This window comes from Phalacrocorax carbo, chromosome 1 (genome assembly GCF_963921805.1).
Source record: "Phalacrocorax carbo chromosome 1, bPhaCar2.1, whole genome shotgun sequence".
Classification (NCBI taxonomy): Eukaryota; Metazoa; Chordata; class Aves; order Suliformes; family Phalacrocoracidae; genus Phalacrocorax; species Phalacrocorax carbo.
Window position 1 is genome coordinate 43989417 of NC_087513.1, and position 12457 is coordinate 44001873.

The 12457-nt window shown below is 38.2% G+C and overlaps 1 protein-coding gene and 1 long non-coding RNA gene across 5 annotated transcripts in view; one reads left to right on the forward strand and one right to left on the reverse strand.

Annotated features, from left to right (window-relative positions):
- Positions 1-12457, forward strand: part of SYT1 (synaptotagmin 1) — a 362867-nt gene that overhangs the window by 206711 nt on the left and 143699 nt on the right. The window lies entirely within an intron of this gene.
- LOC135314348 (uncharacterized) lies at positions 434-6521 on the reverse strand. The gene is made up of 3 exons (XR_010373869.1): positions 6163-6521; positions 1080-1151; positions 434-513 (listed from the first exon to the last, which is right to left on the reverse strand). It is a non-coding gene; the product is annotated as an uncharacterized LOC135314348 (long non-coding RNA).

Consider the following 12457-nt stretch of genomic DNA (forward strand, 5'->3'; position numbering starts at 1 on the left):
TCTGGGTATTACCAGCCCTCATATGGAGTTGTTCAGATGCACCAATCTCCACGTACAAACCTAAACAGACTCTTTTTTTTCTTTTTTTCTTTTTTTTTTTTTTTTAAATCTTGTCATTAAAGGGAAGGCTATGTTTAGGTCAGAAAAATGTTTAGCTTCAGGCAATAAAATTATTCTTCAGCTTTTAATAGCTATTTTCTATTCTGTCTCTTCAGTGCCTTAGAAATGCTTTACAAAGCCAGGCTCCTGAGGTGCCAGGAGCAGACAGTGGGAAGGGGTTCAGCAAGCAGGGCCTAAAATAACACTTAAATGTAGGTGCATAATGAAGAGAGGATAAAGATGATCATAGGTAGCAGCTGCACAAGGCAAAACTACATTTCACAGTAATTGTAGTGGCCTACTTGTGTCATCATAGGTTCAGTGCCATCCATGCACTCTACCTCTTTTGAGGCTCTGTTTCTTTATCAGATGCTCTCAAGAATGGTATGATGTGTCCAGATTGAGAAGAGAATGCTGAAAAATAGGAAAATACCTAATAAGACCACCAGGGGACTGGATAACCTGAATTTTACAAAAAGAACAATCTTGTTCACTCTAGCAAAAGGACGATTAAGAGGAATATTGAAAAGTATTGATTATATAAATACCGGCAGGGGAAAATACTGCTGAAGCTAACAGACAACTCTGGCCGTGAATAAACTTAGACTGGAAGTTAAAGGAAGCTTTCCAACCATGAGAATAATGAGATTCAGGAACAATCTTCCTGTAAATGTAGGAAGAGAAACATCCTGAACTGAATTTAAGAGGATTTTGAAAAATGTCTAAAAAGGACTCTATGACACTGTCAAGCACTGTAATCTCACTTCTTCAGCAAACTTCTTCAAAAATTGAAGAGTTGTAGTGTTTTTGTAATATTTGAGAGCATTTTTCTAAAATGCTTATTTACACACATACGCATCATCTCTTATAAAAGGTCTCCTGGGAAGCATTTTTTGTAGATATCTGTCTATGAAAGCATCCCTTTAATGCTCTTCCTGTCCTCTGAGCTATTTTCATAGGGTTTTTTCAGTTTTTCTTACGGTTAAGTGGGAGGTACTCTGTTCTACCAGTGGGAATTTTTTCGGAGCCTGTACAAAAATCGACAACTTGTTCTAAAAACAAACAAACAAAAAAGGCTCATTCATACGATCTTACCCATCTAACACAATTAAGCTGAGCTTTTTTAACATGGGAACAGTGAACTAAGTTTGCACAACTCTGTGAATCAGTCATTCTCAATAATAGCAGTTTTCAGAAGATTCATCCTTTCCCTTTTATTTGTTTTTTGGTGTAATTGGGATGAGCATTGTTTAAGCATATCCACACACTCCAGTAAGACGTTATGTTCCACAAAATGAGTACTTCACTTTTAGACTGTACCTCTAACAGTCCACAGTGCATGACCCTGTTCTGTCTGCCATTGTCACTGGGTTCCCCTTAATTATATTGATATATTCAAAGACTTCCCATATGTAAAAGACTAAAATGCTGCATCATATTTTGCTACTATGTTTTCCCTTCCATTTACATTTCTTAAAATGCCTCGGAATTTTGTCACAGTGCCTTCATACATATGCATGGCATGCCACTGCAGAAGAGAGAACTCTTTATTTTTAGAACTTATGAAAAATGCATCCAAACTTCAAAGATGAATTAGAAATCAAGATTTCTGATTAGATATTTTGGGATTCAAATCATATGAGACAACTAGAATGTAGACAATAAAAAGGGCGCTATTAATGTGTCTTTAGAGAGAGAAAATATCTTGCATAAATCCCAAGAAGTCTTCTAAGCATTTGGGAGACAGGAAACGCAAAACATAAGCTAAAGTGACAATTTTGCTGCCTACAGTTTGTAGCTGGTGATAGTTTTAATATGATGGCATTTTGTTTCCTTCCTGCTACATCACTAAAAACGTGAAGCATCTTAGAGTAATCTGTGTTCTATATATCAGAATTCACTGAAACACAAACAGAAACAAAACATGACGTAGTGTCATGACTTAAAATTTCTATGAGCCTTATGTGCTGGCATACATAAATTTTAGGATTGAACTGCCTTATTAATACCTTTGTAATAAATGTGACATTATTATCTGCTCTTTGCTGGAAATATTTGTTTTGTTAGCAGGTGAATATCCACTAGGAGTTTTTATGAAGTTGGAAATTTTTTATTAACTTTCAACTCTCAGAGATGTACAAATTTGTAGTCTTTATGAATGAATGACCTTAATTAGGATTTTTAAATGTAAATCAAATACCACAGCCCATTGCTAATCTGTGCTTACTAAATTTTGCAGTATTTTGTCTTACAAATATTTCGACTGATTTCTCAAAAAAAACCAAACTAACACATGCCATTGTGAAACCTATTACATTTATATGTTTATTGAACTGAAATAGTGGGCTACCTAGAGCTCATAGTATAAAGCCAGAAAATTAGTGAATAGAAATTATTCTAAATTTTGAAGCAAGCATCTTGAGATGAACAAATTGAAATGTCAAAAGTGCATAACCAAAGGTAGAATTTGCAAACAAATATTAACACTTTTAGTATTTTTCTTGGTACCTTTAAGTCTTGTGTTTTGTTTTCCTGTTTTCAAGGGGAAAATCCAAGGTTGTTAAATTTGCAAAGGTTGTGAGATCTTTGAACTATGTCCAATGCCTGCAGCTTGTGGAATTCATAAGCTTCACAGTTTGAGAGTGATTCACCAGTTTGCTCTCCCAATGACATAGCATGCCAGAGAAAGTCTCTCTTCTGAGCTTAGAAACTGAACCCACCAAAAAAATCTCTGCTGTGCAGTTTACCAAGCTGTGCAGCACAACAAAGATGTCAAAACAGAGTCTGCTTCCTTTTTTTAACAAAAAAGTTTTCTTGGTTCAAAACTGGCCTTCTCTGTATTGGGCCAGTTCATTAACAAATAATGTTTGGCTGCCCAGAACTCTGCTCGTTTACAAACTCTGTATATTAACTACATTATTTTCTCAGTTCTCACTCACAGTTCTCATAGCTCCTCCCAAGACAAGGAAGGTGATTACTGCATACAAGAAGAATCCCTTTTTAACTACTTATAGTTTATTCTCTTTAAACTGCAAAACATTTCAATCAGATCTACCCGAAACATAAGAGATCTGCTACAATCTGCAGTTTGAGATGTACTCAGGCAATATTGTCTTCAGGCGTTCCGAACAAGATCTGTGATGATTATTATTGAGTGGCTAATGTGAAGAGATTATTTTCAAACATTAACTCTTCCTTTTTCCTCTGCTTTATATCCCTGCCTTACTCAATAAAAATAAAGCAAAACAAACAAAAAATTCCATGCCAGGCAATAAGAACAGAAAGTGTCATTTAACATATAAAAAAACCTCATGGTTAGCCTTGAATATACCAGGCACTAGGTGGTGATCATTAAAATTACTTCAAAGCAATACGCAATACATTACTATAGGATGGAAAAGGCAGTTATTCTAATATCAGAAGTGAATTGGGTTGTTTAACTTCTCGGCTTCTTGAGCATTATAGCCATTTTAGTATAATTATATGAAGATGAGTTGGATTACTATTACTTCCTCGAATTTAGAGGGCCTAACCGTGATTCATACTTTGTGTGTAAAGTATGCAACAGAAATGTAGTAGATCTTGGACTATGGCCAAGCGCTGTTCCATGTTTATGAGTATACAGAAATATAGAGATTTACTATACAAGATTAATCCTATATTCCATCTGGTTTAATATAGGTTAGTAACCATCCAATATAGTATATAATGTCTGGCAGTATTTAGAATCAGATGCTTCAAATAGACATGCAAGGAATCCTAAACCAGCTTGTTGTGGAGTAATCTGTCACATGGGAAATTACTCCTAACCCTTTACTGCAGACAATTTGATAAGTGCACAAAGGAATGAGACTTTGTGGCTTTCCAAGGGTAGTGAAGGTAGTTTCAGAAGAGAGGATTCAGTGTGTGGGCTAAGACTGTTCAGGTCACATTGCAATTCACTTCCCAAAGGGTACATCCGATCTCTCTCTGTTTACACAAAATACCTTTTTTCCCCTCTCTCTCATGTCTCAAGACAGAGAGTTTCTTGGCTGTGTATGCCTAGAGCATAATCAAAGAAACTTGTTAAAATATAAACCCAAAAGAGTTTACAGAAATTTATATTAACAAAAGTTTAAAATTGTTCCTGATGGTTCCCAAGCTACAATTTCCTTTTACCTTTTCAGTATTAGTTTCCATTACAAGTGGAAGTGGTGGGCTCAAAATATAGCCAATTAAATTCTGTACAGCATCATTAGACTGCAATGCACAAGGAGATGATTAGGTATACTAAAAAACAGTCCTTTATTTTCTATGCTATTATAATGAATTTTAACACAAATCTTTTAAGAGACAGCCATTTTAAATTAAAATTTCCACCACTCCTAACCAGTTGCAACTTACGAAAAAGACCTGAAAAGATTTGGTTATGCTATTCTCTATTTAGCTATGCTAAATGAGTAGATATGTTTGCCCCTGATGAAGTGCTGAGCAGTTGAAGTTATACTCTGCAAACTGAACCACTTCCTTAGGCCATTAGATAGATGCAGAGTATCAGGATCTATAAATGCATTCTATCAAATATTTCTCTTGCACTGTAAGTAACATCCTTTGTTGGTTTTTTTTGTTTGTCTGTTTGTTCTGAAAGGACAGTCTCTGCATCAAGGACTGTCTGAAGTCTTGTCTGCTGTAACTGTGCTGGCCTGTTCCTGCGTGTGTAGGTAGGATGAGTGCTGAAGAGGAGGCATGTTTGCTGGTGAAGTTACAGTGTCTTCTGAAATTGGGTAATGCAGGCTGACAAAATCCCTTTCTGTTAGGATAACGGCGTACCTTAGAAGTTTTGCTGATGTGTCTGCACTGCAGAGATCTACTGGCATAGCTGTGGCCTCAGTTAGATAAGCAAAACCCAATAAAGCAAACAGAGGAAGGAAGGGACAGTTGATGAGAAGGAGGGGAGTTAAAAGTAAGAAAGGGTTTTGCTGCATAGCAAGAGTATTATGAAGGTGTAGGAGGAGATTTTTCAAAGGCGTGAATGATAGCTAAGTATCTACATTTCACTTTCTTTTTCTGAAAATCTCTTATTAATACACAGAAACTGAGGTAAGAAAGAGGAGAAGAATAGAGAACAGGAGAGAGAATGTCTGGAGGAGGGATCTAAAGAGCTAGGCTGAAGATGGTTAATGAAGCAGAGAAATGTGATTCTTGGGGTAGCATGAGTCACACACCAGGATAAGGAAAAGGGGGGCGAAATGACAGCCATGAACAAAGGGAAGTGGCAAGGCTTAAAACACCAAATAAGCAGAAGCAGCATCTTAAAAAGGTGCAAGTAGTTTACTTAAAAAGAAGCAGACGTTAATCCAGGTTGTGCTGGGATATCAGGTGACGACAAGGAGAGTCTCTGTGTCTAACCTTGTCTGCACCTAGATGCTGCTGCAGTGCACCCTAGGGTGCTGGTTCTGATGGCTGGTTCTGATTATCCAAACAGAAGGCCTGCTACAACATGTCATGGCTTCCAGTGAGGCTACACATGTAGATGTAGATGGTGTAAATGCAACCCTAAATGCCTTTTAGGCTAGTATATATATTTCAGCATAATTCACAACCTTTATTATTGACCAGATTCTCATTTCGCAGCAGGTATCACTTTCCCACTTTGTCACAGGATGGCTTGTCACAAGAAGTGTGAGAAGGCTTCAACAGAAAGAAGCAGACTTCACCTACTGTACCACGTTTGTCTGTCAGAAAGAATGAAATAGATAAGTGTACCTAACTGTCATGGTTCTAACCACTGCTCTAAACGCTAGGCAATAGTCTTTAGTAAACAGAACGGAAATATCCATTATTTCCCTACTCTCTTCCCTGGTTTTGTAGCAAGGCAAAATATGTGCTGTTCTCTTCCCATGTAGGCTAGCTTCAGAAGCTACTGCTGCTCATTCTGAACTGAGCTGGAAAGTGGCTGTATTGTAAATCCAAAAGTTCTTGATTCAAGCATTGCAAACAACACAGTAAAATAGGTAATGATCATAGAGGTTCTTGTTATGCTAGATAAAAAAGTAGAAAAATGAAGGCCTTAGGGATACCTACTGAGAGTTTGAGATGATAACTTAAGTGTTCTTGTGGCACAGCCGTAGGTAAGTTTCCTCTGAAGTGAGCTCTGACCAGAGGACTTAATGCTGTAGGGCAGTTCTTGTCAGCTGCAGTGTCTCACATCATAGGTCCCCACTTTGAATCCAGTCCACTATGTCAGCAGAAATGCTGCTGTGTTCAGCTATTCCCATGTCACAGGCAACATGCACTTCTTGAAATGTTACACCGTCACAGCTTGGTTGGTGAAGTTACGCTAAGGGGCTACATCACCGTCCTGAGTTTTGTTCCTTCAACTATCCCCTGCTAATGATAAACTTATGAGACTGGAATAAGCAAATAGCCAACGAAGCAATCACTGCGCTTTAGTCAGGAATCTGCAAACACAAAAAATAAGAAATGTTTGAGTGAGAGAGGTGAAGAATACTTGTTGAATCCAAACTAACCAAAAAAGCATCTTTACGCTACATGTTGTGACTAAAATTTCACCTTGTGTGCCTGCAAAGGCATCCCAGTGTTTCAGCCCTCCTTATCCTTTCCTTCTACTGAAGTCCCAGCCTCCAGTTTGTTCCCATTAGCAACATCCACTGTCAGCCAGTGGCCGGCTGATATTGCAGTTTGTTGCTCTTTAGCATTTCTTCTACAAGAGCCAACAGTGTTTCAGAGAGATGACACTCTCCCTCTTTGGAGACAGCCAGCTGCCACTATATTTTCTTCTTTCCCAGTGGTGTATTTTGGCAGTAGATTTCCTTTGCAGCTGTGACTACAATTTGCATTTTGAGAGTATTGGTTTAGAAAGATAAGGTATTTAACAGAGCTAACAATTATTGTTTTCAAATGGTTGAAAAGGTGATGAAAATTCCAGTTAGTGCTTGTGCTTGTGGATCAAAAACAAATATCACTCGTTGCCATAAATGCTGCTTCTCTCTCCTACTGTGACAGCTGATAACAGCTGAAACACAGATGCCACATTAGCCCAGGTTTCCATAGGAAGGGACTTTCGGTGGGGACATACTTCTCAACCTGGTTCTGGATTTGTTAAACCCTTCAAGGAAAGCTGGATTGTGTGCGTGTAGGACAAGGAAGCTGCATGTGTTCCTGACTTCCACAGAGGTGCCTTGGATTTTTGTTCTTTAGGTGCTCTGTGAACTTTGCTTTTGAAAATGGCAGACGACAAGAAAAAAGTGCTACTTAATGTGTGTGTGTGTGTGTTAAAAGAATTAGATTATACACCTTTCCATTTACAGAAAAAGTAGTCTTTGTCTAGGTTGAAATAATTTTAAATTATTCTATTTGGGTTTTGGCAGCAAAATCATGAAAACAATGAAGTTCAAAACCACGCTGTTTCAAGCTTTTATCTCTTTTTTTTTTTTTTTGCTAGCAATTAATGATAAACAAGAATTATAGGCTTATAATTAAAGGTTTAGTAGTTGCTACTTGGTTTAAAATTACCTTGAAGTGGTATTCTCCTTTTCACCTTTCTCTCCTCTTTGCTAATGTACATTCCAGCAGGGCTAATTCCCCAGGTATTTTTTTCTCTAAGGGCTTTGTCGAAGTGAAGGCAAAACTTTGACTTTCGTCTCTTCATATTTATGATAATCTTTTTCTTGTCACATTCTTAACATTTTGCTGCATCCACTTTTATGCCATTGTGAATATCCCTTGTGCTCTAAGTCCAATTTTCTGCTTTTACCTCACAGTGCTTAAACTATCCATTCTATTCTGCTCTGTTTTCATCAAGAACCAGCCCTTAGCAACTAGATAACAGCCTGATACTGAAGATTTCTTCTTTTCACACACTATAATACATCTTTTCTCTTCCAAAGAGATTTCTGGAGCTCATCAAATGCCCGTGCTACAGAACAATGCATCTGTGTGCTTTCTCTCAAATATCTTTTCTCTTCACAGAACTTTGAAATGCTAACTTATTTATTACTCGCTTCTAAAGAGAAAGCAAACAATTTCATCAATCGTGTTGAATCCTTTTGTGCTCCCTTTTTGTAATGTAGGTATAATCGCTGGAAAGCTCTTGGCTGCAAGATTTCTAGAGAAAGCCAAGGATGTCTTTAATAATTAGTGCTACATTCATTATAGTCAACCAATCTCTTGCAAGCAGTGCTGGCATTATCATTTGTTTCCAGTCCTGTGTTTACATGCTTTCATGAAGACAAAATGCCCATGCCACAAAGCAGAAGCACATGTACTGAAAGGGTCTTAAAGATCATGCCAGCTTCCCTACATCCTGCTTCTGTTTTGACTCAGTACCCTCATCCTTTTCCAGAGCAATACACTTTGAAAGCAGAGGGCAAAAAAACAGCTACCAGAGGCTGGAAATTAAGTTAAAATTATCACTTGTCTGTCCTGGCCACTTCTTCCTCTTGAGCACGTGGAGCAGAAGAGAGCATAAACCTCAGCCTTGGGTCATCCTCTGTGTTGGCTAATTTTACCAGCCAAGCAGTGGTAGCGCACGACCTTGGAGAATGTGTACGGTTAGCGCTGAAGCTCCCCAACTGCAAGTCTGCTTTGCCACACAGTGCTCAGCAGGCCACAGATCACATAATAGTAAAAATGATATGGTTTTCAGCTACAAGTTTGATAAAGGTGCATGGCCATACACCAGCTATGGTAACCTAAAAATGTGGGCTGAATGCGTAACTGTTTGTTCTGTGCTCTGTGACAACAGATAATCTTATTTTCCTCTGCACCTATGCTCAGTAAGTTTTTTAGTTTCATTTTTAAGTGGATCATGGCTACAGGTTAGGGTTTGTGACCAATAAATGTTTATAATGCCATAGCTGTATATAGAGCTTTGCAATAAACAAAATGGGGGAGAAAAAAAGAAAGCTGAACAAACAAAAAAAAACATTATCACATTGAAGTGTTCAATTAGACAACATGATCATCAAAGAAAATAAGATCTGAAACAGAAGAGGTTTTTTTTATTATATCAATAAGATGTCTATACAAAGAACTCTTAGGTTCTCTCCTGTTCATTTGCTCACTTAGAACTGTTGTTTTTCTGCCTGAATGTTAACTGTATAGCACTCGGCGTACACACAGCCCTTCTTCTGATGTCCCAGTTGGACAATTAGCTCAATCAGCTAAATCTACAGGAAAACTTAGGGTATGTGACAATGTGCTCTAAGGTGTTTAGCTGCTAGAGATCTAACCGCAATAGCACTACCTGCTGCACAGGGTTAAAAACCAACACTCCTGTAACCATCCTGTAACCGATGAGGTGTTCAGAGTGGTCTAAGTTTAATTACCAGTAGGTTAAGTAAAATTTGCTCAAGTTTCCATCCACAAACTTGAAAAACTGAATTATCCTACTTATAGGCTTTTGATGAACAGCACTTTCCCCTCAACAAACACAGAGCCAATGGTTTAAAATAGAGAGCACTGTATTGGGCAGAAGGAAGAAGCGCTCAGAACAAAACTGGGAAAGCCAGTCACAGCAATAAATCAGCCATGCCTGTTAAGTAGGATTCCTATCTCCTCAGGTGGTTTTGGCAATCGTGCTAACCTTAGTTGCCCTCCTGCAGCAGTAAGTGGCTAATGAGGCAGAATGGTCTATCAATCACTGCCTCAGTCAGAATGCTACTGCAGACTCATGTCCAAATGTAGGGTAGATCCATCCCTCAGTCTAAAGGGCATGATGCGCTGGGACTTTACCTGCCATCCCACATGAGGCACTCAGGAGGACTGCTTTCAGAATTCAGCCCAGGCATCTCAGTTGGCCTCAGTTCACCAAGTTTCTTTCAAAGCTGTACTGAATTTCCAGATGGAAGTGGGGGAATATTCATGACCCAGAAGGGTCATACCATCAGACAGAGACACCAGCCTGCTTTTGCCATCCTATTTATATAAGCAGAGCAAATCCAGGTTGTGGATTTGATTAGAGGATCCCTGACATTGTGCATATAAATACCCCTACTCTCTACAACCTTGGGCTGTATTACAGCTTTAGACCAAGCTTCCCATATAATATCCGGAAGATGTGAGTACCTCAGAATGGGTTGCTCAGCAGCCAGCATGCTGAGTGGGAAGCTGCCTAATCAGCAGGGCATGCTAAAAACAGGAGTGAGTCATAAATCCTGCTCCTCCTCTGAACTGTCTTGAGCACCTTCTTCAAGGTGAAGTTCGTATCCTCTCCTGAAGGCGGGCATGCAAGTCCTTTTTTTCTGCTGAACAGCAATGACTTCCCTGTAAGTGAAGCACAGATGAATGGAGGCAGCAACACACTTGTATGCAAAACTCGGTGATAGGAGAACTCACTCAATGAAGGTAACCTTAGGCTAAGGTCTTCTGTCTATCCAAAGGAATTCAAAGCTACATCATGTGAGCTTTCTCTGGTCTAGAGAGGAGGTGGGAACGTGGCCACACCAAACATTTCTGTGTGCAAAAACCTGAAAGTTTTATATTTATTAAAAACCCTAAATTGCCATTCAGTCCGTAACTTTATTTAAACAAAAAACATCCAAGTAGTTTTCCTTTTTCCTTTTGTTTTGTTACTTCCTCATCTTTATTCTGAAGTTGTTTTCTCTCGTAATGCTCATGCGTGAGTTGGATACAATAGTCTTGTGAACGGGATCCTTACTAAATCGTTCATCTGCAGAAATAATTGCAGAACAAGAAGTAGTTGGACTAACAGCAGGAAGTAGTACTTACACTAACGCCTTACAAACTGCCTTAGTTTACGGTTATCAGTTGTTAAAATAATTTCAGATATGTATAAGGACATCTTTTAAACAGATGGCTTTCCAAAGCACTGTAGGGAATGCATGATTATTATTTCTCAAATTAGGATCTTTTATCTTCTATTCGGTAGAAAAATGTTACAAGTTAGGAATTAATTGTCATGTAATTGATTGATAATTCTCCTTCCTGCTGTGTGCGGAAAGCTATTGGATGACGGTATATCGTTCTCAACAGGAGGAAAAAGTATCAGTCATTATAGGACAATTAGTTCCAATTTCCACTATTTTTCTTCCATGTGCTGATAAGATGATTGCCTACAAAGCGTAAGTACAGTAATTAACCATAAATATCAAATAACTTTAATTTTTATTTTTAACTTAAAAACCAAATCTAAATGCAGATGCTTCCTACGCCCCCATGCTTGTCTTTAATGGACTGGTGACATTCGTGAAGCAATAATTTTCATGTAGCTGCATTTAACAGAACCTGTCACAGTCAATCAGCTTATGTTCATGGTTTTGCAATGATGTTCCTGATTTCAGTGCTGATATGATATGGCCGGAGAAAACCCTGAAAAATCTTTCTATCTGCATCACAATTTATGAAAACTGTGTATTTCCCCACAAACCCACCATCTGTTTACAAGAAAATTTTTGGAGTCAAACTGTCATTGTTTGCTTTATGGACAGTGAAATCATAATACTTGGTTAGTCACCTTATAGCAAGCATAGTAGCATATCATTAATGCACACGTGGGAGGAATATACCTATGATGTATATATACAGAGAGATATATTTGTGTACACACAGGTATTTTACATGTGTCTGATTGATGTCTGTATGATGAACTCCTGAGATCTTTTAAAACTAGAATGCATATATCTGAAAAGTCTGAATCTTTTCTTGCACAGAATTTGCAAAGCTTGATCTACAAAATTCACTCACATGTGAGTATTTTTCCCATTAGTACACTTGGGTGACACATCTTAAAAGCTTTAATGCCACATACCAACTGTTTGCATTTTTCTAAATGCCAGCCATGTAATTTTATCATAGGATCTGGAAAACTAGCTGAGCTGTTTCCTTCTCCCACCTACCACCAAGTAATGCAGCCCGAATTTCATGTGTTTGGCTACAAGGATATTATCCCATGCCTTTAGCTGTAACTGTAACCTGCAGTAGCTTCTCAAAGACATAATCAAACTGGTCATTGAAATTTAGTTTATCATTGCATTCATAATGCAGAGAAGGAATATGATCTTATTGTGTTCTCCTTGTTTTCTTGGCTTTTTGATACTGCACGTGTTAATAGGGAAAAAACCAGAGAAGTTGGAATGTGGTACTCATTAAATTCAGCATATATGACTGAATATACATAGGGAGCAGATCTTTTTCAGAAAGAAGGTGCCATTTTTATATAGTCACTTGTCAGAGTAGAATCACACTCTGAGGTGACAATTACTTCACAACCTAAGTCCAAGACGTAACTAATCTGCGAGGGAGCACTGAACTGCACATCTCAGCTCCCCGTATTTGGTTCCTTAGTTCCTGCTTGTTCCTAATTAATTTTACCTACCTGGTGATAACTGAGTGGAGA